Raw genomic sequence first — 23,798 nt, 5'->3', positions numbered from 1 at the left:
CACAGGTCGTACAGTAGTACAGTCTCACAGGTCGTACAGTAGTACAGTCTCACAGGTCGTACAGTAGTACAGTCTCACAGGTCGTACAGTAGTACAGTCTCACAGGTCGTACAGTAGTACAGTCTCACAGGTCGTACAGTAGTACAGTCTCACAGGTCGTACAGTAGTACAGTCTCACAGTTTAACAGGTTGTACAGTAGTACAGTCTCACAGGTCGTACAGTAGTACAGTATCACAGGTCGTACAGTAGTACAGTATGACAGGTCGTACAGTAGTACAGTCTCACAGGTCGTACAGTAGTACAGTCTCACAGGTCGTACAGTAGTACAGTCTCACAGGTCGTACAGTAGTACAGTCTCACAGGTCGTACAGTAGTACAGTCTCACAGTCTCACAGGTCGTACAGTAGTACAGTCTCACAGGTCGTACAGTAGTACAGTATCACAGGTCGTACAGTAGTACAGTCTCACAGTCTCACAGGTCGTACAGTAGTACAGTCTCACAGGTCGTACAGTAGTACAGTCTCACAGGTCGTACAGTAGTACAGTCTCACAGGTCGTACAGTAGTACAGTCTCACAGGTCGTACAGTAGTACAGTCTCACAGGTCGTACAGTAGTACTGTCTCACAGGTCGTACAGTAGTACAGTCTCACAGGTCGTACAGTAGTACAGTCTCACAGGTCGTACAGTAGTACAGTCACACAAGTCGTACAGTAGTACAGTCTCACTGGTCGTACAGTAGTACAGTCTCACAGGTCGTACAGTAGTACAGTCTCACTGGTCGTACAGTAGTACAGTCTCACAGTCTTACAGGTCGTACAGTAGTACAGTCTCACAGTTTAACAGGTTGTACAGTAGTACAGTCTCACAGGTCGTACAGTAGTACAGTATCACAGGTCGTACAGTAGTACAGTATGACAGGTCGTACAGTAGTACAGTCTCACAGGTCGTACAGTAGTACAGTCTCACAGGTCGTACAGTAGTACAGTCTCACAGGTCGTACAGTAGTACAGTCTCACAGGTCGTACAGTAGTACAGTCTCACAGTCTCACAGGTCGTACAGTAGTACAGTCTCACAGGTCGTACAGTAGTACAGTCTCACAGGTCGTACAGTAGTACAGTCTCACAGTCTCACAGGTCGTACAGTAGTACAGTCTCACAGGTCGTACAGTAGTACAGTCTCACAGGTCGTACAGTAGTACAGTTCCACAGTCTCACAGGTCGTACAGTAGTACAGTCTCACAGGTCGTACAGTAGTACAGTATCACAGGTCGTACAGTAGTACAGTCTCACAGGTCGTACAGTAGTACAGTCTCACAGGTCGTACAGTAGTACAGTCTCACAGGTCGTACCAGTACAGTTTCACTGGTCGTACAGTAGTAAAGTCTCAATGTTCGTACAGTAGTACAGTCTCACATGTCGTACAGTAGTACAGTATCACATGTCGTACAGTAGTACAGTCTCACAGGTTGTACAGTAGTACAGTCTCACAGGTCGTACAGTAGTACAGTCTCACAGGTCGTACAGTAGTACAGTCTCACAGGTCGTACAGTAGTACAGTCTCACAGGTCGTACAGTAGTACAGTTCCACAGTCTCACAGGTCGTACAGTAGTACAGTCTCACAGGTCGTACAGTAGTACAGTATCACAGGTCGTACAGTAGTACAGTCTCACAGGTCGTACAGTAGTACAGTCTCACAGGTCGTACAGTAGTACAGTCTCACAGGTCGTACTGTAGTACAGTTTCACTGGTCGTACAGTAGTAAAGTCTCAATGTTCGTACAGTAGTACAGTCTCACATGTCGTACAGTAGTACAGTATCACATGTCGTACAGTAGTACAGTCTCACAGGTCGTACAGTAGTACAGTCTCACAGATCGTACAGTAGTACAGTCTCACAGGTCGTACAGTAGTACAGTCTCACAGGTCGTACAGTAGTACAGTCTCACAGGTCGTACAGTAGTACAGTCACACAAGTCGTACAGTAGTACAGTCTCACTGGTCGTACAGTAGTACAGTCTCACAGGTCGTACAGTAGTAGAGTCTCACTGGTCGTACAGTAGTACAGTCTCACAGGTCGTACAGTAGTACAGTCTCACTGGTCGTACAGTAGTACAGTCTCACAGGTCGTACAGTAGTACAGTCTCACAGGTCGTACAGTAGTACAGTCTCACAGGTCGTACAGTAGTACAGTCTCACAGTCTCACAGGTTGTACAGTAGTACAGTCTCACAGTCTCACAGGTCGTACATTAGTACAGTCTCACAGGTCGTACAGTAGTACAGTCTCACAGGTCGTACAGTAGTACAGTCTCACAGGTCGTACAGTAGTACAGTCTCACAGGTCGTACAGTAGTACAGTCTCACAGGTCGTACAGTAGTACAGTCTCACAGTCTCACAGGTCGTACAGTAGTACAGTCTCACAGGTCGTACAGTAGTACAGTCTCACAGGTCGTACAGTAGTACAGTTCCACAGTCTCACAGGTCGTACAGTAGTACAGTCTCACAGGTCGTACAGTAGTACAGTATCACAGGTCGTACAGTAGTACAGTCTCACAGGTCGTACAGTAGTACAGTCTCACAGGTCGTACAGTAGTACAGTCTCACAGGTCGTACTGTAGTACAGTTTCACTGGTCGTACAGTAGTAAAGTCTCAATGTTCGTACAGTAGTACAGTCTCACATGTCGTACAGCAGTACAGTATCACATGTCGTACAGTAGTACAGTTTCACAGGTCGTACAGTAGTACAGTCTCACAGGTCGTACAGTAGTACAGTCTCACAGGTCGTACAGTAGTACAGTCTCACAGGTCGTACAGTAGTACAGTCTCACAGGTCGTACAGTAGTACAGTCTCACAGGTCGTACAGTAGTACAGTCTCACTGGTCGTACAGTAGTACAGTCTCACAGGTCGTACAGTAGTACAGTCTCACAGGTCGTACAGTAGTACAGTCTCACAGGTCGTACAGTAGTACAGTCTCACAGTCTCACAGGTTGTACAGTAGTACAGTCTCACAGTCTCACAGGTCGTACAGTAGTACAGTCTCACAGGTCGTACAGTAGTACAGTCTCACAGGTCGTACAGTAGTACAGTCTCACAGGTCGTACAGTAGTACAGTCTCACAGTCTCACAGGTCGTACAGTAGTACAGTCTCACAGGTCGTACAGTAGTACAGTCTCACAAGTCGTACAGTAGTACAGTCTCACAGTCTCACAGGTCGTACAGTAGTACAGTCTCACAGGTCGTACAGTAGTACAGTCTCACAGGTCGTACAGTAGTACAGTTCCACAGTCTCACAGGTCGTACAGTAGTACAGTCTCACAGGTCGTACAGTAGTACAGTATCACAGGTCGTACAGTAGTACAGTCTCACAGGTCGTACAGTAGTACAGTCTCACAGGTCGTACAGTAGTACAGTCTCACAGGTCGTACAGTAGTACAGTCTCACAGGTCGTACAGTAGTACAGTCTCACAGGTCGTACAGTAGTACAGTCTCACAGTCTCACAGGTTGTACAGTAGTACAGTCTCACAGTCTCACAGGTCGTACATTAGTACAGTCTCACAGGTCGTACAGTAGTACAGTCTCACAGGTCGTACAGTAGTACAGTCTCACAGGTCGTACAGTAGTACAGTCTCACAGGTCGTACCGTACAGTAGTACAGTCTCACAGGTCGTACAGTAGTACAGTCTCACAGTCTCACAGGTCGTACAGTAGTACAGTCTCACAGTCTCACAGGTCGTACATTAGTACAGTCTCACAGGTCGTACAGTAGTACAGTCTCACAGGTCGTACAGTAGTACAGTCTCACAGGTCGTACAGTAGTACAGTCTCACAGGTCGTACAGTAGTACAGTCTCACAGGTCGTACAGTAGTACAGTCTCACAGTCTCACAGGTCGTACAGTAGTACAGTCTCACAGGTCGTACAGTAGTACAGTCTCACAGGTCGTACAGTAGTACAGTCTCACAGTCTCACAGGTTGTACAGTAGTACAGTCTCACAGTCTCACAGGTCGTACAGTAGTACAGTCTCACAGGTCGTACAGTAGTACAGTCTCACAGGTCGTACAGTAGTACAGTCTCACAGGTCGTACAGTAGTACAGTCTCACAGTCTCACAGGTCGTACAGTAGTACAGTCTCACAGGTCGTACAGTAGTACAGTCTCACAAGTCGTACAGTAGTACAGTCTCACAGTCTCACAGGTCGTACAGTAGTACAGTCTCACAGGTCGTACAGTAGTACAGTCTCACAGGTCGTACAGTAGTACAGTTCCACAGTCTCACAGGTCGTACAGTAGTACAGTCTCACAGGTCGTACAGTAGTACAGTATCACAGGTCGTACAGTAGTACAGTCTCACAGGTCGTACAGTAGTACAGTCTCACAGGTCGTACAGTAGTACAGTCTCACAGGTCGTACAGTAGTACAGTCACACAAGTCGTACAGTAGTACAGTCTCACTGGTCGTACAGTAGTACAGTCTCACAGGTCGTACAGTAGTACAGTCTCACTGGTCGTACAGTAGTACAGTCTCACAGGTCGTACAGTAGTACAGTCTCACAGGTCGTACAGTAGTACAGTCTCACAGGTCGTACAGTAGTACAGTCTCACAGTCTCACAGGTCGTACAGTAGTACAGTCTCACAGTTTAACAGGTTGTACAGTAGTACAGTCTCACAGGTCGTACAGTAGTACAGTATCACAGGTCGTACAGCAGTACAGTCTCACAGGTCGTACAGTAGTACAGTCTCACAGGTCGTACAGTAGTACAGTCTCACAGGTCGTACAGTAGTACAGTCTCACAGGTCGTACAGTAGTACAGTCTCACAGTCTTACAGGTCGTACAGTAGTACAGTCTCACAGTTTAACAGGTTGTACAGTAGTACAGTCTCACAGGTCGTACAGTAGTACAGTATCACAGGTCGTACAGTAGTACAGTATGACAGGTCGTACAGTAGTACAGTCTCACAGGTCGTACAGTAGTACAGTCTCACAGGTCGTACAGTAGTACAGTCTCACAGGTCGTACAGTAGTACAGTCTCACAGGTCGTACAGTAGTACAGTCTCACAGGTCGTACAGTAGTACAGTCTCACAGTCTCACAGGTCGTACAGTAGTACAGTCTCACAGGTCGTACAGTAGTACAGTCTCACAGGTCGTACAGTAGTACAGTCTCACAGTCTCACAGGTCGTACAGTAGTACAGTCTCACAGGTCGTACAGTAGTACAGTCTCACAGGTCGTACAGTAGTACAGTTCCACAGTCTCACAGGTCGTACAGTAGTACAGTCTCACAGGTCGTACAGTAGTACAGTATCACAGGTCGTACAGTAGTACAGTCTCACAGGTCGTACAGTAGTACAGTCTCACAGGTCGTACAGTAGTACAGTCTCACAGGTCGTACTGTAGTACAGTTTCACTGGTCGTACAGTAGTAAAGTCTCAATGTTCCAGTAGTACAGTCTCACATGTCGTACAGTAGTACAGTATCACATGTCGTACAGTAGTACAGTCTCACAGGTCGTACAGTAGTACAGTCTCACAGGTCGTACAGTAGTACAGTCTCACAGGTCGTACAGTAGTACAGTCTCACAGGTCGTACAGTAGTACAGTCTCACAGGTCGTACAGTAGTACAGTCACACAAGTCGTACAGTAGTACAGTCTCACTGGTCACAGTAGGTCTCACAGTCTCAGTAGTACAGTCTCACAGGTCGTACAGTAGTACAGTCTCACTGGTCGTACGTACAGTAGTACAGTCTCACAGGTCGTACAGTAGTACAGTCTCACAGGTCGTACAGTAGTACAGTCTCACCACTCACAGGTCGTACAGTAGTACAGTCTCACAGGTCGTACAGTAGTACAGTCTCACAGTCTCACAGGTCGTACAGTAGTACAGTCTCACAGGTCGTACAGTAGTACAGTCTCACAGGTCGTACAGTAGTACAGTTCCACAGTCTCACAGGTCGTACAGTAGTACAGTGTCACAGGTCGTACAGTAGTACAGTATCACAGGTCGTACAGTAGTACAGTCTCACAGGTCGTACAGTAGTACAGTCTCACAGGTCGTACAGTAGTACAGTCTCACAGGTCGTACAGTCTCACAGTCTCACAGTCGTACAGTAGTCACAGGTCGTACAGTAGTACAGTCTCACAGGTCGTACAGTAGTACAGTCTCACAGGTCGTACAGTAGTACAGTGTCACAGGTCGTACAGTAGTACAGTCTCAGGTCGTACAGTAGTACAGTCTCACAGGTCGTACAGTAGTACAGTCTCACAGGTCGTACAGTAGTACAGTCTCACAGGTCGTACAGTAGTACAGTCACAGTCTCACAGGTCGCACAGTAGTACAGTCTCACAGGTCGTACAGTAGTACAGTCTCACAGGTCGTACAGTAGTACAGTCTCACTGGTCGTACAGTAGTACAGTCTCACAGGTCGTACAGTAGTACAGTCTCACAGGTCGTACAGTAGTACAGTCTCACAGGTCGTACAGTAGTACAGTCTCACAGGTCGTACAGTAGTACAGTCTCACAGGTCGTACAGTAGTACAGTCTCACAGGTCGTACAGTAGTACAGTCTCACAGGTCGTACAGTAGTACAGTCTCACAGGTCGTACAGTAGTACAGTCTCACAGGTCGTACAGTAGTACAGTCTCACAGTTTAACAGGTCGTACAGTAGTACAGTCTCACAGGTCGTTAGTACAGTCTCACAGTCTTACAGGTCGTACAGTAGTACAGTCTCACAGGTCAGGTTGTACAGTAGTACAGTCTCACAGGTCGTACAGTAGTACACAGGTCTAGTACAGTCTGACAGGTCGTACAGTAGTACAGTCTCACAGGTCGTACAGTAGTACAGTCTCACAGGTCGTACAGTAGTACAGTCTCACAGGTCGTACAGTAGTACAGTCTCACAGGTCACAGTCTCACAGGTCGTACAGTAGTACAGTCTCACAGGTCGTACAGTAGTACAGTCTCACAGGTCGTACAGTAGTACAGTCTCACAGTCTCACAGGTCGTACAGTAGTACAGTCTCACAGGTCGTACAGTAGTACAGTCTCACAGGTCGTACAGTAGTACAGTTCTCTCACAGGTCGTACAGTAGTACAGTCTCACAGGTCGTACAGTAGTACAGTATCACAGGTCGTACAGTAGTACAGTCTCACAGGTCGTACAGTAGTACAGTCTCACAGGTCGTACAGTAGTACAGTCTCACAGGTCGTACTGTAGTACAGTTTCACTGGTCGTACAGTAGTAAAGTCTCAATGTTCGTACAGTAGTACAGTCTCACATGTCGTACAGTAGTACAGTATCACATGTCGTACAGTAGTACAGTCTCACAGGTCGTACAGTAGTACAGTCTCACAGGTCGTAGTACAGTCAGTAGTAGTACAGTCTCACTGGTCGTACAGTAGTACAGTCTCACAGGTCGTACAGTAGTACAGTCTCACTGGTCGTACAGTAGTACAGTCTCACAGGTCGTACAGTAGTACAGTCTCACTGGTCGTACAGTAGTACAGTCTCACAGGTCGTACAGTAGTACAGTCTCACAGGTCGTACAGTAGTACAGTCTCACAGGTCGTACAGTAGTACAGTCTCACAGGTCGTACAGTAGTACAGTCTCACAGGTCGTACAGTAGTACAGTCTCACAGTCTTACAGGTTGTACAGTAGTACAGTCTCACAGTTTAACAGGTTGTACAGTAGTACAGTCTCACAGGTCGTACAGTAGTACAGTATCACAGGTCGTACAGTAGTACAGTATGACAGGTCGTACAGTAGTACAGTCTCACAGGTCGTACAGTAGTACAGTCTCACAGGTCGTACAGTAGTACAGTCTCACAGGTCGTACAGTAGTACAGTCTCACAGGTCGTACAGTAGTACAGTCTCACAGGTCGTACAGTAGTACAGTCTCACAGTCTCACAGGTCGTACAGTAGTACAGTCTCACAGGTCGTACAGTAGTACAGTCTCACAGGTCGTACAGTAGTACAGTCTCACAGTCTCACAGGTCGTACAGTAGTACAGTCTCACAGGTCGTACAGTAGTACAGTCTCACAGGTCGTACAGTAGTACAGTTCCACAGTCTCACAGGTCGTACAGTAGTACAGTCTCACAGGTCGTACAGTAGTACAGTATCACAGGTCGTACAGTAGTACAGTCTCACAGGTCGTACAGTAGTACAGTCTCACAGGTCGTACAGTAGTACAGTCTCACAGGTCGTACTGTAGTACAGTTTCACTGGTCGTACAGTAGTAAAGTCTCAATGTTCGTACAGTAGTACAGTCTCACATGTCGTACAGTAGTACAGTATCACATGTCGTACAGTAGTACAGTCTCACAGGTCGTACAGTAGTACAGTCTCACAGGTCGTACAGTAGTACAGTCTCACAGGTCGTACAGTAGTACAGTCTCACAGGTCGTACAGTAGTACAGTCTCACAGGTCGTACAGTAGTACAGTCACACAAGTCGTACAGTAGTACAGTCTCACTGGTCGTACAGTAGTACAGTCTCACAGGTCGTACAGTAGTACAGTCTCACTGGTCGTACAGTAGTACAGTCTCACAGGTCGTACAGTAGTACAGTCTCACTGGTCGTACAGTAGTACAGTCTCACAGGTCGTACAGTAGTACAGTCTCACAGGTCGTACAGTAGTACAGTCTCACAGGTCGTACAGTAGTACAGTCTCACAGTCTCACAGGTTGTACAGTAGTACAGTCTCACAGTCTCACAGGTCGTACATTAGTACAGTCTCACAGGTCGTACAGTAGTACAGTCTCACAGGTCGTACAGTAGTACAGTCTCACAGGTCGTACTGTAGTACAGTCTCACTGGTCGTACCGTAGTACAGTCTCACTGGTCGTACAGTAGTACAGTCTCACAGGTGGTACAGTAGTACAGTCTCACAGTCTCACAGGTCGTACAGTAGTACAGTCTCACAGGTCGTACAGTAGTACAGTCTCACAGGTCGTACAGTAGTACAGTCTCACAGGTCGTACTGTAGTACAGTATCAGTCCACGATGTGAAGAAAAAAACAGGCGTTTCTTCAAGTCAAAGTCAGTTTTATTGTGCATGTCAGTGTGAACACAAAGTGATCCAACCTTAGAGGATCAAACAGTAGCATGGCTGGTGTTAGTATACTGTTAATGAGTATATGGTTAATGAGTATATGGTTAGTGAGTATACGGTTAATATGAGTATACGGTTAGTGAGTATATGGTTAATGAGTATACTGTTAATGAGTATACGGTTAATGAGTATACGGTTAATGAGTATACGGTTAATGAGTATACGGTTAATGAGTATACGGTTAATGAGTATACGGTTAATGAGTATACGGTTAGTGAGTATATGGTTAATGAGTATACTGTTAATGAGTATACGGTTAATGAGTATACGGTTAGTGAGTATACGGTTAATGAGTATACTGTTAATGAGTATACAGTTAATGAGTATACAGTTAATATGAGTATACGGTTTGTGAGTATACTGTTAATGAGTATACGGTTAGTGAGTATACGGTTAATATGAGTATAAGGTTAATATTAGTATTTGTTTGAGAGTATATTTTAGTATACGGTTAATATCTATATGGTTAATATCTATATGGTTAATATCTATATGGTTAATATATATATGGTTAATATCTATACGGTTAATATCTACATGGTTAATATCTATATGGTTAATATCTATATGGTTAATATCTACATTTACATTTACATTTAAGTCATTTAGCAGACGCTCTTATCCAGAGCGACTTACAAATTGGTGCATTCACCTTATGACCTCCAGTGGAACAGTAGTGCATCTAAATCTTTTCAGGGGGAGGGGGGGTGAGAGGGATTACTTTATCCTATCCTAGGTATTCCTTAAAGAGGTTGGGTTTCAGGTGTCTCCGGAAGGTGGTGATTGACTCCGCTGTCCTGGCGTCGTGAGGGAGTTTGTTCCACCATTGGGGGGCCAGAGCAGCGAACAGTTTTGACTGGGCTGAGCGGGAACTGTACTTCCTCAGTGGTAGGGAGGCGAGCAGGCCAGAGGTGGATGAACGCAGTGCCCTTGTTTGGGTGTAGGGCCTGATCAGAGCCTGGAGGTACTGAGGTGCCGTTCCCTCACAGCTCCGTAGGCAAGCACCATGGTCTTGTAGCGGATGCGAGCTTCAACTGGAAGCCAGTGGAGGGAGCGGAGGAGCGGGGTGACGTGAGAGAACTTGGGAAGGTTGAACACCAGACGGGCTGCGGCTTCTGGATGAGTTGTAGGGGTTTAATGGCACAGGCAGGGAGCCCAGCCAACAGCGAGTTGCAGTAATCCAGACGGGAGATGACAAGTGCCTGGATTAGGACCTATCCTGTGTGAGGCAGGGTCGTACTCTGGGATGTTGTAGAGCATGAACCTACAGGAACGGGCCACCGCCTTGATGTTAGTTGAGAACGACAGGGTGTTGTCCAGGATCACGCCAAGGTTCTTAGCGCTCTGGGAGGAGGACACAATGGAGTTGTCAACCGTGATGGCGAGATCATGGAACGGGCAGTCCTTCCCCGGGAGGAAGAGCAGTTCCGTCTTGCCGAGGTTCAGCTTGAGGTGGTGATCCGTCATCCACACGGATATGTCTGCCAGACATGCAGAGATGCGATTCGCCACCTGGTCATCAGAAGGGGGAAAGGAGAAGATTAATCTATACGGTTAATATCTATATGGTTAATATCTATATGGTTAATATCTATATGGTTAATATCTATACGGTTAATATCTATATGGTTAATATCTATATGGTTAATATCTATATGGTTAATATCTATACGGTTAATATCTATATGGTTAATATCTATACGGTTAATATCTATACGGTTAATATCTATATGGTTAATATCTATATGGTTAATATCTATACGGTTAATATCTATACGGTTAATATCTATACGGTTAATATCTATACGGTTAATATCTATATGGTTAATATCTATATGGTTAATATATATACGGTTAATATCTATATGGTTAATATCTATATGGTTAATATCTATATGGTTAATATATATACGGTTAATAAATCAAACACACAAGTCTATTATGTCATTGGCCATGTCATTAGTCAGTAATAAAATACTCATAGTCAAGAGGTGCCTCCATAACTCTGGTGGGAGGTGCTAATCACCTATCTATAGCCGTATATGCTCTCTGTGATAAATATACAGTACAATACAATACTGAGTTAATGCAATCATTTCATCTTTAGTAGAAGGACATCATAAAATATCCCCTTTCTCCCATCAAGTGTACTAAAAATGAATGTGTGTATTTCTCATATGTAGTATAAAAATAGGGAATTTATTAAATATACTTCAAACTCCATTTCAGCCAAAGCCACCATATTCTGATCCCTCCCTCCACTGTGTTTAATATACCATCATCTAGGACAAGAGGATTGGCAGATCAAGTAGACATATACAACATTGAAAAGATATGACACCAGCAGGAGAGATTACAGTTGTTATGATAGTAGGGGACAGTAGAGGACGGCTGGTGTTATGATAGTAGGGGACAGTAGAGGACGGCTGGGCTTTGGTGTTATGATAGTAGGGGACAGTAGAGGACTGCTGGTGTTATGATAGCAGGGGACAGTAGAGGACTGCTGGTGTTATGATAGCAGGGGACAGTAGAGGACTGCTGGTGTTATGATAGCAGGGGACAGTAGAGGACGGCTGGTGTTATGATAGCAGGGGACAGTAGAGGACGGCTGGTGTTATGATAGCAGGGGACAGTAGAGGACGGCTGGTGTTATGATAGTAGGGGACAGGGGACAGTTATGATAGCAGGGGACAGTAGAGATAGCAGGGGACTGGGACTGGTGTTATGATAGCAGGGGACAGTAGAGGACTGCTGGTGTTATGATAGCAGGGGACAGTAGAGGACTGCAGTAGAGGACAGGACTGGGCTTTGGTGTTATGATAGCAGGGGACAGTAGAGGACTGCTGGTGTTATGATAGCAGGGGACAGTAGAGGACTGCTGGTGTTATGATAGCAGGGGACAGTAGAGGACTGCTGGTGTTATGATAGCAGGGGACAGTAGAGGACTGCTGGTGTTATGATAGCAGGGGACAGTAGAGGACTGGGGACAGGGGACAGTAGAGGACTGCTGCTTGTGTTATGATAGCAGGGGACAGTAGAGGACTGTTATGATAGCAGGGGACAGTAGAGGACTGCTTTGGTGTTATGATAGCAGGGGACAGTAGAGGACTGCTGGGCTGTTATGATAGCAGGGGACAGTAGAGGACTGCTGGTGTTATGATAGTAGAGGACTGGGGGCTTTGTGTTATGATAGCAGGGGACAGTAGAGGACTGCTGGGCTTTGGTGTTATGATAGCAGGGGACAGTAGAGGACTGCTGGGCTTTGGTGTTATGATAGCAGGGGACAGTAGAGGACTGCTGGTGTTATGATAGCAGGGGACAGTAGAGGACTGGATAGCTGAGGACTGCTGGTGTTATGATAGCAGGGGACAGTAGAGGACTGCTGGTTATGATAGTTATGATGATAGCAGGGGACAGTAGAGGACTGCTGGTGTTATGATAGCAGGGGACAGTAGAGGACTGCTGGTGTTATGATAGCAGGGGACAGTAGAGGACTGGGATAGAAGGGGACTGGTGTTATGATAGCCGGGGACAGTTTGGCTGGTGTTATGATAGCAGGGGACAGTAGAGGACTGCTGGTGTTATGATAGCAGGGGACAGTAGAGGACTGCTGGTGTTATGATAGCAGGGGACAGTAGAGGACTGCTGGTGTTATGATAGCAGGGGACAGTAGAGGACTGCTGGTGTTATGATAGCAGGGGACAGTAGAGGACTGCTGGTGTTATGATAGCAGGGACAGTAGAGGACTGCTGGGCTTTGGTGTTATGATAGCAGGGGACAGTAGGCTGGGCTTTGGTGTTATGATAGGCAGGGGACAGTAGAGGACTGCTGGGCTTTGGTGTTATGATAGCAGGGGACAGTAGAGGACTGCTGGGCTTTGGTGTTATGATAGCAGGGGACAGTAGAGGACTGCTGGGCTTTATGTGTTATGATAGCAGGGGACAGTAGAGGGACTGCTGGGCTTTGGTGTTATGATAGCAGGGACAGTAGAGGACTGCTGGGCTTTGGTGTTATGATGGCAGAGACAGTAGAGGACTGCTGGTGTTTATGATAGCAGGGGACAGTAGAGGACTGCTGGTGTTATGATAGCAGGGGACAGTAGAGGACTGCTGGTGTTATGATAGCAGGGGACAGTAGAGGACTGCTGGTGTTATGATAGCAGGGGACAGTAGAGGACTGCTGGTGTTATGATAGTAGAGGACTGCTGGTGTTATGATAGCAGGGGACAGTAGAGGACTGCTGGTGCTTGTTATGATAGCAGGGGACAGTAGAGGACTGCTGGTGTTATGATAGCAGGGGGGACAGTAGAGGACTGCTGGGCTTTGGTGGTTATGATGGCAGGGGACAGTACTGCTGGTGTTATGATAGAAGGGGACAGTAGAGGACTGCTGGTGTTATGATAGCAGGGGACAGTAGAGGACTGCTGGTGTTATGATAGCAGGGGACAGTAGAGGACTGCTAGGCTTTGGTGTTATGATAGCAGGGGACAGTAGAGGACTGCTGGGCTTTGGGGTTATGATAGCCGGGGACAGTAGAGGACTGCTGGTGTTATGATTATAGGGGACAGTAGAGGACTGCTGGCTTTGGTTCATGATGGCAGGGGACAGTAGAGGACTGCTGGTGTTATGATAGCAGGGGACAGTAGAGGACTGCTGGTGTTATGATAGCAGGGGACAGTAGAGGACTGCTAGGCTTTGGTGTTATGATGGCAGGGGACAGTAGAGGACTGCTGGGCTTTGGGCTTTGAGGACTTGGTGTTATGATAGCAGGGGACATTAGAGGACTGCTGGTGTTATGATAGCAGGGGACAGTAGAGGACTGCTGGGCTTTGGGGTGTTATGATAGGGGGACAGTAGAGGACTGCTGGTGTTATGATAGCAGGGGACAGTAGAGGACTGCTGGTGTTATGATTATAGGGGACAGCAGGGGACACAGTAGAGGACTGCTGGTGTTATGATAGCAGGGGACAGTAGAGGACTGCTGGATGTTGCTGGTTTGTTTATGATTATATGATAGGGACAGTAGAGGACTGCTTGGCTTTGGTGTTATTATAGCAGGGGACAGTAGAGGACTGCTGGCTGTTAGGCTTTGGTGTATGATAGCAGGGGGGACAGTAGAGGACTGCTGGTGTTATGATAGCAGGGGACAGTAGAGGACTGCTGATGTTATGATAGCAGGGGACAGTAGAGGACTGGATGATGGCAGGGGACAGTAGAGGGTGTTATGATGGGACAGGGCTTTGGTGTTATGATAGCAGGGGACAGTAGAGGACTGCTGGGCTTTGGTGTTATGATGGCAGGGGACAGTAGAGGACTGCTGGTGTTATGATAGCAGGGGACAGTAGAGGACTGCTGGTGTTATGATAGCAGGGGACAGTAGAGGACTGCTGGTGTTATGATAGCAGGGGACAGTAGAGGACTGCTGGTAGAGGACTTGGTGTTATGATAGCAGGGGACAGGAGGACTGCTGGGCTTTGGTGTTATGATAGCAGGGGACTGCTGGGCTTTTGGGTTATGATGGCAGAGGACAGTAGAGGACTGCTGGTGTTATGATAGCAGGGGGGGACAGTAGAGGACTGGCTGGTGTTATGATGGCAGGGGACAGTAGAGGACTGCTGGTGTTATGATAGCAGGGGACAGTAGAGGACGGCTGGTGTTATGATAGCAGGGGACAGTAGAGGACTGCTGGTGTTATGATAGCAGGGGACAGTAGAGGACTGCTGGGCTTTGGTGTTATGATGGCAGGGGACAGTAGAGGACTGCTGGTGTTATGATAGCAGGGGACAGTAGAGGACTGCTGGTGTTATGATAGCAGGGGACAGTAGAGGACTGCTGGTGTTATGATAGCAGGGGACAGTAGAGGACTGCTGGTGTTATGATGGCAGGGGACAGTAGAGGACTGCTGGTTATGTTATGATAGCAGGGGACAGTAGGGACAGGAGGACGGCTGGTGTTATGATAGCAGGGGACAGTAGAGGACTGCTGGTGTTATGATAGCAGGGGACAGTAGAGGACGGCTGGGCTTTGGTGTTATGATGGCAGGGGACAGTAGAGGACTGCTGGTGTTATGATAGCAGGGGACAGTAGAGGACTGCTGGTGTTATGATAGCAGGGGACAGTAGAGGACTGCTGGTGTTATGATAGCAGGGGACAGTAGAGGACTGCTGGGCTTTGGTGTTATGATGGCAGAGGCCAGTAGAGGACTGCTGGGCTTTGGTGTTATGATAGCAGGGGACAGTAGAGGACTGCTGGGCTTTGGTGTTATGATAGCAGGGGACAGTAGAGGACGGCTGGGCTTTGGTGTTATGATAGCAGGGGACAGTAGAGGACTGCTGGGCTTTAGTGTTATGATAGCAGGGGACAGTAGAGGACTGCTGGGCTTTGGTGTTATGATAGCACAGGACAGTAGAGGACTGCTGGGCTTTGGTGTTATGATGGCAGGAGACAGTAGAGGACTGCTGGTGTTATGATAGCAGGGGACAGTAGAGGACTGCTGGTGTTATGATAGCAGGGGACAGTAGAGGACTGCTGGTGTTATGATAGCAGGGGACAGTAGAGGACTGCTGGTGTTATGATAGCAGGGGACAGTAGAGGACTGCTGGTGTTATGATAGCAGGGGACAGTAGAGGACTGCTGGTGTTATGATAGCAGGGGACAGTAGAGGACTGCTGGTGTTATGATAGCAGGGGACAGTAGAGGACTGCTGGGCTTTGGTGTTATCATCGCAGGGGACAGTAGAGGACTGCTGGTGTTATGATAGTAGGGGACAGTAGAGGACTGCTGGTGTTATGATAGCAGGGGACAGTAGAGGACTGCTGGTGTTATGATAGCAGGGGACAGTAGAGGACTGCTAGGCTTTGGTGTTATGATAGCAGGGGACAGTAGAGGACTGCTGGTGTTATGATAGCAGGGACAGTAGAGGACTGCTGGGCTTTGGGGTTATGATAGCCGGGGACAGTAGAGGACTGCTGGGCTTTGGTGTTATGATAGCAGGGGACAGTAGAGGACTGCTGGGCTTTGGTGTTATGATAGCAGGGGACAGTAGAGGACGGCTGGGCTTTGGTGTTATGATAGCAGGGGACAGTAGAGGACTGCTGGGCTTTAGTGTTATGATAGCAGGGGACAGTAGAGGACTGCTGGGCTTTGGTGTTATGATAGCAGAGGACAGTAGAGGACTGCTGGGCTTTGGTGTTATGATGGCAGGAGACAGTAGAGGACTGCTGGTGTTATGATAGCAGGGGACAGTAGAGGACTGCTGGTGTTATGATAGCAGGGGACAGTAGAGGACTGCTGGTGTTATGATAGCAGGGGACAGTAGAGGACTGCTGGTGTTATGATAGTAGAGGACTGCTGGTGTTATGATAGCAGGGGACAGTAGAGGACTGCTGGTGTTATGATAGCAGGGGACAGTAGAGGACTGCTGATGTTATGATAGCAGGGGACAGTAGAGGACTGCTGGGCTTTGGTGTTATGATGGCAGGGGACAGTAGAGGACTGCTGGTGTTATGATAGAAGGGGACAGTAGAGGACTGCTGGTGTTATGATAGCAGGGGACAGTAGAGGACTGCTGGTGTTATGATAGCAGGGGACAGTAGAGGACTGCTAGGCTTTGGTGTTATGATAGCAGGGGACAGTAGAGGACTGCTGGGCTTTGGGGTTATGATAGCCGGGGACAGTAGAGGACTGCTGGTGTTATGATTATAGGGGACAGTAGAGGACTGCTTGGCTTTGGTGTCATGATGGCAGGGGCAGTAGAGGACTGCTGGTGTTATGATAGCAGGGGACAGTAGAGGACTGCTGGTGTTATGATAGCAGGGGACAGTAGAGGACTGCTAGGCTTTGGTGTTATGATGGCAGGGGACAGTAGAGGACTGCTGGGCTTTGGGGTTATGATAGCAGGGGACAGTAGAGGACTGCTGGTGTTATGATAGCAGGGGACATTAGAGGACTGCTGGGCTTTGGGGTTATGATAGCAGGGGACAGTAGAGGACTGCTGGGCTTTGGGGTTATGATAGCAGGGGACAGTAGAGGACTGCTGGTGTTATGATAGCAGGGGACAGTAGAGGACTGCTGGTGTTATGATAGCAGGGGACAGTAGAGGACTGCTGGTGTTATGATTATAGGGGACAGTAGAGGACTGCTTGGCTTTGGTGTTATTATAGCAGGGGACAGTAGAGGACTGCTAGGCTTTGGTGTTATGATAGCAGGGGACAGTAGAGGACTGCTGGTGTTATGATAGCAGGGGACGGTAGAGGACTGCTGATGTTACGATAGCAGGGGACAGTAGAGGACTGCTGGGCTTTGGTGTTATGATGGCAGGGGACAGTAGAGGACTGCTGGGCTTTGGTGTTATGATAGCAGGGGACAGTAGAGGACTGATAGCAGGGGACAGTAGAGGACTGCTGGTGTTATGATGGCAGGGGACAGTAGAGGACTGCTGGTGTTATGATAGCAGGGGACAGTAGAGGACTGCTGGTGTTATGATAGCAGGGGACAGTAGAGGACTGCTGGGCTTTGGTGTTATGATAGCAGGGGACAGTAGAGGACTGCTGGGCTTTTGGGGTTATGATGGCAGAGGACAGTAGAGGACTGCTGGTGTTATGATAGCAGGGGGCAGTAGAGGACGGCTGGTGTTATGATGGCAGGGGACAGTAGAGGACTGCTGGTGTTATGATAGCAGGGGACAGTAGAGGACGGCTGGTGTTATGATAGCAGGGGACAGTAGAGGACTGCTGGTGTTATGATAGCAGGGGACAGTAGAGGACGGCTGGGCTTTGGTGTTATGATGGCAGGGGACAGTAGAGGACTGCTGGTGTTATGATAGCAGGGGACAGTAGAGGACTGCTGGTGTTATGATAGCAGGGGACAGTAGAGGACTGCTGGTGTTATGATAGCAGGGGACAGTAGAGGACTGCTGGGCTTTGGTGTTATGATGGCAGAGGCCAGTAGAGGACTGCTGGGCTTTGGTGTTATGATAGCAGGGGACAGTAGAGGACTGCTGGGCTTTGGTGTTATGATAGCAGGGGACAGTAGAGGACGGCTGGGCTTTGGTGTTATGATAGCAGGGGACAGTAGAGGACTGCTGGGCTTTAGTGTTATGATAGCAGGGGACAGTAGAGGACTGCTGGGCTTTGGTGTTATGATAGCACAGGACAGTAGAGGACTGCTGGGCTTTGGTGTTATGATGGCAGGAGACAGTAGAGGACTGCTGGTGTTATGATAGCAGGGGACAGTAGAGGACTGCTGGTGTTATGATAGCAGGGGACAGTAGAGGACTGCTGGTGTTATGATAGCAGGGGACAGTAGAGGACTGCTGGTGTTATGATAGCAGGGGACAGTAGAGGACTGCTGGTGTTATGATAGCAGGGGACAGTAGAGGACTGCTGGTGTTATGATAGCAGGGGACAGTAGAGGACTGCTGGTGTTATGATAGCAGGGGACAGTAGAGGACTGCTGGGCTTTGGTGTTATCATCGCAGGGGACAGTAGAGGACTGCTGGTGTTATGATAGTAGGGGACAGTAGAGGACTGCTGGTGTTATGATAGCAGGGGACAGTAGAGGACTGCTGGTGTTATGATAGCAGGGGACAGTAGAGGACTGCTAGGCTTTGGTGTTATGATAGCAGGGGACAGTAGAGGACTGCTGGTGTTATGATAGCAGGGACAGTAGAGGACTGCTGGGCTTTGGGGTTATGATAGCAGGGGACAGTAGAGGACTGCTGGGCTTTGGGGTTATGATAGCAGGGGCAGTAGAGGACTGCTGGTGTTATGATAGCAGGGGACAGTAGAGGACTGCTGGTGTTATGATAGCAGGGGACAGTAGAGGACTGCTAGGCTTTGGTGTTATGATGGCAGGGGACAGTAGAGTACTGCTGGGCTTTGGGGTTATGATAGCAGGGGACAGTAGAGGACTGCTGGTGTTATGATAGCAGGGGACAGTAGAGGACTGCTGGGCTTTGGGGTTATGATAGCAGGGGACAGTAGAGGACTGCTGGGCTTTGGGGTTATGATAGCAGGGGACAGTAGAGGACTGCTGGTGTTATGATAGCAGGGGACAGTAGAGGACTGCTGGTGTTATGATAGCAGGGGACAGTAGAGGACTGCTGGTGTTATGATTATAGGGGACAGTAGAGGACTGCTTGGCTTTGGTGTTATGATAGCAGGGGACAGTAGAGGACTGCTAGGCTTTGGTGTTATGATAGCAGGGGACAGTAGAGGACTGCTGGTGTTATGATAGCAGGGGACAGTAGAGGACTGCTGGTGTTATGATAGCAGGGACAGTAGAGGACTGCTGGTGTTATGATTATAGGGGACAGTAGAGGACTGCTGGTGTTATGATAGCAGGGGACAGTAGAGGACTGCTGGTGTTATGATAGCAGGGGACAGTAGAGGACTGCTGGTGTTATGATAGCAGGGGACAGTAGAGGACTGCTGGTGTTATGATAGCAGGGGACAGTAGAGGACTGCTGGTGTTATGATAGCAGGGGACAGTAGAGGACTGCTGGTGTTATGATAGCAGGGGACAGTAGAGGACTGCTGGGCTTTGGTGTTGTGATGGCAGGAGACAGTAGAGGACTGCTGGTGTTATGATAGCAGGGGACAGTAGAGGACTGCTGGTGTTATGATAGCAGGGGACAGTAGAGGACAGCTGGGCTTTGGTGTTGTGATAGCAGGGGACAGTAGAGGACGGCTGGTGTTATGATGGCAGGGGACAGTAGAGGACTGCTGGGCTTTGGTGTTATGATAGTAGGGGACAGTAGAGGCTTCAATGTGATGGCTGTAGAGAGGAGAGGAGAGGAGAGGAGAGGAGAGGAGAGGAGAGGAGAGGAGAGGAGAGGAGAGGAGAGGAGAGGAGAGGAGAGGAGAGGAGAGGAGAGGAGAGGAGAGGAGAGGAGAGGAGAGGAGAGGAGAGGAGTAGGGGAGGGGAGATGGAGGGGAGGGGAGTGGAGGTGGAGGGGACGCGATAGGAGAGGAATAGTGCCCTTTACAGGTGTTGGATCTTAATTTGATCCAGTTTGCTACACCTAGAAAATAATCCTACAGCAAAAGGAAATGTGACATTTTATGTGGATAATAATTAATGGACCTTTTTTGTAGGGGTTGATACATTTTTGGTTATGGCAAATCAAGTTGACAATATAAAAATTAAACGCCTTTAATAAACTTTGAATAATATATTGAATACAGTTTTCAGTTTGCATGAAAAGTCTCAGCAGCAATAGAGTGATCAAATGAAGATGCAACATCTGTAGTAAATAGGTTGCCATTGCAGACACAGCCTAAAGGCGACAGCTGGTCTGTAGAATGTGTCCATGTTAAATGACATTCATACGTTCCAACTCTCCTGGTGAGGAAGGATCACATCACAAGTTACCCCGACACGCGCCAAGAAGGCGTCAGCCGGAGTAGAGACACAAAGACAGAGAGACATAGTGAGAGAGAGAGTGAGAGAGAGAGAGAGAAATCAATGGAGGACAATCTCCTCTCTGTCCTCCTCAGTGCAACCAATACCTTTTTAAGTGATGAGAGAAAACGCCTGGACCCCAGTCTCAGCAGCCTCCCAGACAGACAGCCTCCCAGACAGACAGCCTCCCAGACAGCCTCCCAGACAGCCTCCCAGACAGCCTCCCAGACAGACAGACAGACAGACAGACAGACAGACAGACAGACAGACAGACAGGCAGGCAGGCAGGCAGGCAGGCAGGCAGGCAGGCAGGCAGAGAATGACCTAACCCCCACTTCACTCCTATCCATGTATATATCTAAACATCTGCAGATTAAATGTGAGACTTGAACCAGACTTATCACCCACTTCTATCCAAGTCTGAATCTGACATTGTATGGAGTTTGGTCAGGAGAGTGTAGCAGACACAACTTATAAAGATGATCCTGCCAGAGGCCCCAGTCTTTTTCTAACGAGCCAAACAACTTGCAGAGCATCACAGCTAACAGAGACCAACGTACCCTCACCTCTGTGACCTTCCTGCTCCTACTGAGCCCTAACACCGCTTCCCCTTTATCTCTGCTGTTTCCTTCCCGAGTCTCTGGAGGATAAAGTCTGTCTAACTGCTCTGTAAACCCTGAAGAGACAGAAAGGTATTCCTCCTATACCTCAGTCAACCCCCACTTCACTACGATCCAAGCCAACATCTGACACTGCAGAGAGAGAGAACTAGTATATCTCAGGTCCGACTTATAGAGACTGCAGCAGATGAACAGCCAGGCACAGCGCCAGTATTTTCCTAACGAGCCAAACAAGCTGCAGAGCAGACCAACACTCACTCACCCTTGTGACCTTCCTGCCCCTTACTGACCCCTAACATACCTCCCCTGTCATCTCTGACATCTGAGCAAGTAGTACCTCACTCCCTGGTCCTGTCTGATTTTATTTTATTTTATTTTATTTATATACAGTCAGATTGCATCCCAAATGGAACCATATTCCCTACATAGTGCACTACTTTTGACCAGAGCCCTATGGAACCCTATTCCCTACATAGTGCACTACTTTTGACTAGAGCCCTATGGAACCCTATTCCCTACATAGTGCACTACTTTTGACCAGAGTTCTATGGAACCCTATTCCCTACATAGTGCACTACTTTTGACCAAAGCTCTATGGACTTCCCTGTGGACCCTGGTCAAAAGAAGTGCACTACAATTGGAATAAGGTGAACATTTGGGACGTAATAAAAAAAAGGCTTATCTCTGGAGGCGAACACCTATCTAACCAGCCACATTGGTAATGTATGTTATCCTGGGTGATAGAGGGGGGGTTTGTTCTTCGAGGCAGACAGATGGTTTCCGTTCCCTGGACACATCCTCTCAATGTTCATTAAGCGGCCGGAGTCGTGGAGCTACTGCCACTTAATGATCCCCATTGTAACAGGAGTCGTGGAGCTACTGCCACTTAATGATCCCTATTGTAACAGGAGTCGTGGAGCAACTTAATGATCCCCATTGTAACAGGAGTCGTGGAGCTACTTAATGATCCCATTGTAACAGGAGTCGTGGAGCTACTGCCACTTAAGGATCCCCATTGTAACAGGAGTCGTGGAGCTACTGCCACTTAATGATCCCCATTGTAACAGGAGTCGTGGAGCTACTGCCACTTAATGATCCCCATTGTAACAGGAGTCGTGGAGCTACTTAATGATCCCCATTGTAACAGGAGTCGTGGAGCTACTGCCACTTAATGATCCCATTGTAACAGGAGTCGTGGAGCTACTGCCACTTAATGATCCCATTGTAACAGGAGTCATGGAGCTACTGCCACTTAATGATCCCCATTGTAACAGGAGTCGTGGAGCTACTGCCACTTAATGATCCCCATTGTAACAGGAGTCGTGGAGCTACTTAATGATCCCATTGTAACAGGAGTCGTGGAGCTACTGCCACTTAATGATCCCCATTGTAACAGGAGTCGTGGAGCTACTGCCACTTAATGATCCCCATTGTAACAGGAGTCGTGGAGCTACTTAATGATCCCATTGTAACAGGAGTCGTGGAGCTACTGCTACTTAATGATCCCCATTGTAACAGGAGTCGTGGAGCTACTTAATGATCCCATTGTAACAGGAGTCGTGGAGCTACTGCCACTTAATGATCCCCATTGTAACAGGAGTCGTGGAGCTACTGCTACTTAATGATCCCCATTGTAACAGGAGTCGTGGAGCTACTTAATGATCCCATTGTAACAGGAGTCGTGGAGCTACTGCCACTTAATGATCCCCATTGTAACAGGAGTCGTGGAGCTACTGCCACTTAATGATCCCCATTGTAACAGGAGTCGTGGAGCTACTGCTACTTAATGATCCCATTGTAACAGGAGTCGTGGAGCCACTTAATGATCCCATTGTAACAGGAGTCGTGGAGCTACTGCCACTTAATGATCCCCATTGTAACAGGAGTCGTGGAGCTACTGCTACTTAATGATCCCATTGTAACAGGAATCGTGGAGCTACATAATGATCCCATTGTAACAGGAGTCGTGGAGCTACTTAATGATCCCATTGTAACAGGAGTCGTGGAGCTACTGCTTCTGTTGTGTCACTGCTGGCGTCTGGGTAAGACACACCAATGCTTTTCAAATGGGACCCTATTCCCTGTTATTGTCCACTACTTTTGACCAGAGTTAACTAAATGAAGCCCAGAATATAGTGGCTCGTACTGAAATTGTGTTTTTGTTTTTTTGTGGCAGGTCATGAAGGCCTCTGTAGAGCACGCAGACACTCAATAAGAGTTGGAAGGCCTCTGTAGAGCACGCAGACACTCAATAAGAGTTAGAAGGCCTCTGTAGAGCACGCAGACACTCAATAAGAGTTAGAAGGCCTCTGTAGAGCACGCAGACACTCAATAAGAGTTAGAAGGCCTCTGTAGAGCACGCAGACACTCAATAAGAGTTAGAAGGCCTCTGTAGAGCCCGCAGACACTCAATAAGAGTTAGAAGGCCTCTGTAGAGCACGCAGACACTCATTAAGAGTCAGAAGGCCTCTGTAGAGCACACAGACACTCAATAAGAGTTAGAAGGCCTCTGTAGAGCACGCAGACACTCAATAAGAGTTAGAAGGCCTCTGTAGAGCACGCAGACACTCAATAAGAGTCAGAAGGCCTCTGTAGAGCACGCAGACACTCATTAAGAGTCGGAAGGCCTCTGTAGAGCACGCAGACACTCAATAAGAGT

The sequence above is a fragment of the Oncorhynchus nerka genome, linkage group LG1 (genome assembly GCF_034236695.1).
Source record: "Oncorhynchus nerka isolate Pitt River linkage group LG1, Oner_Uvic_2.0, whole genome shotgun sequence".
NCBI lineage: Eukaryota > Metazoa > Chordata > Actinopteri > Salmoniformes > Salmonidae > Oncorhynchus > Oncorhynchus nerka.
Note: the sequence above shows the minus strand (reverse complement) of the source record.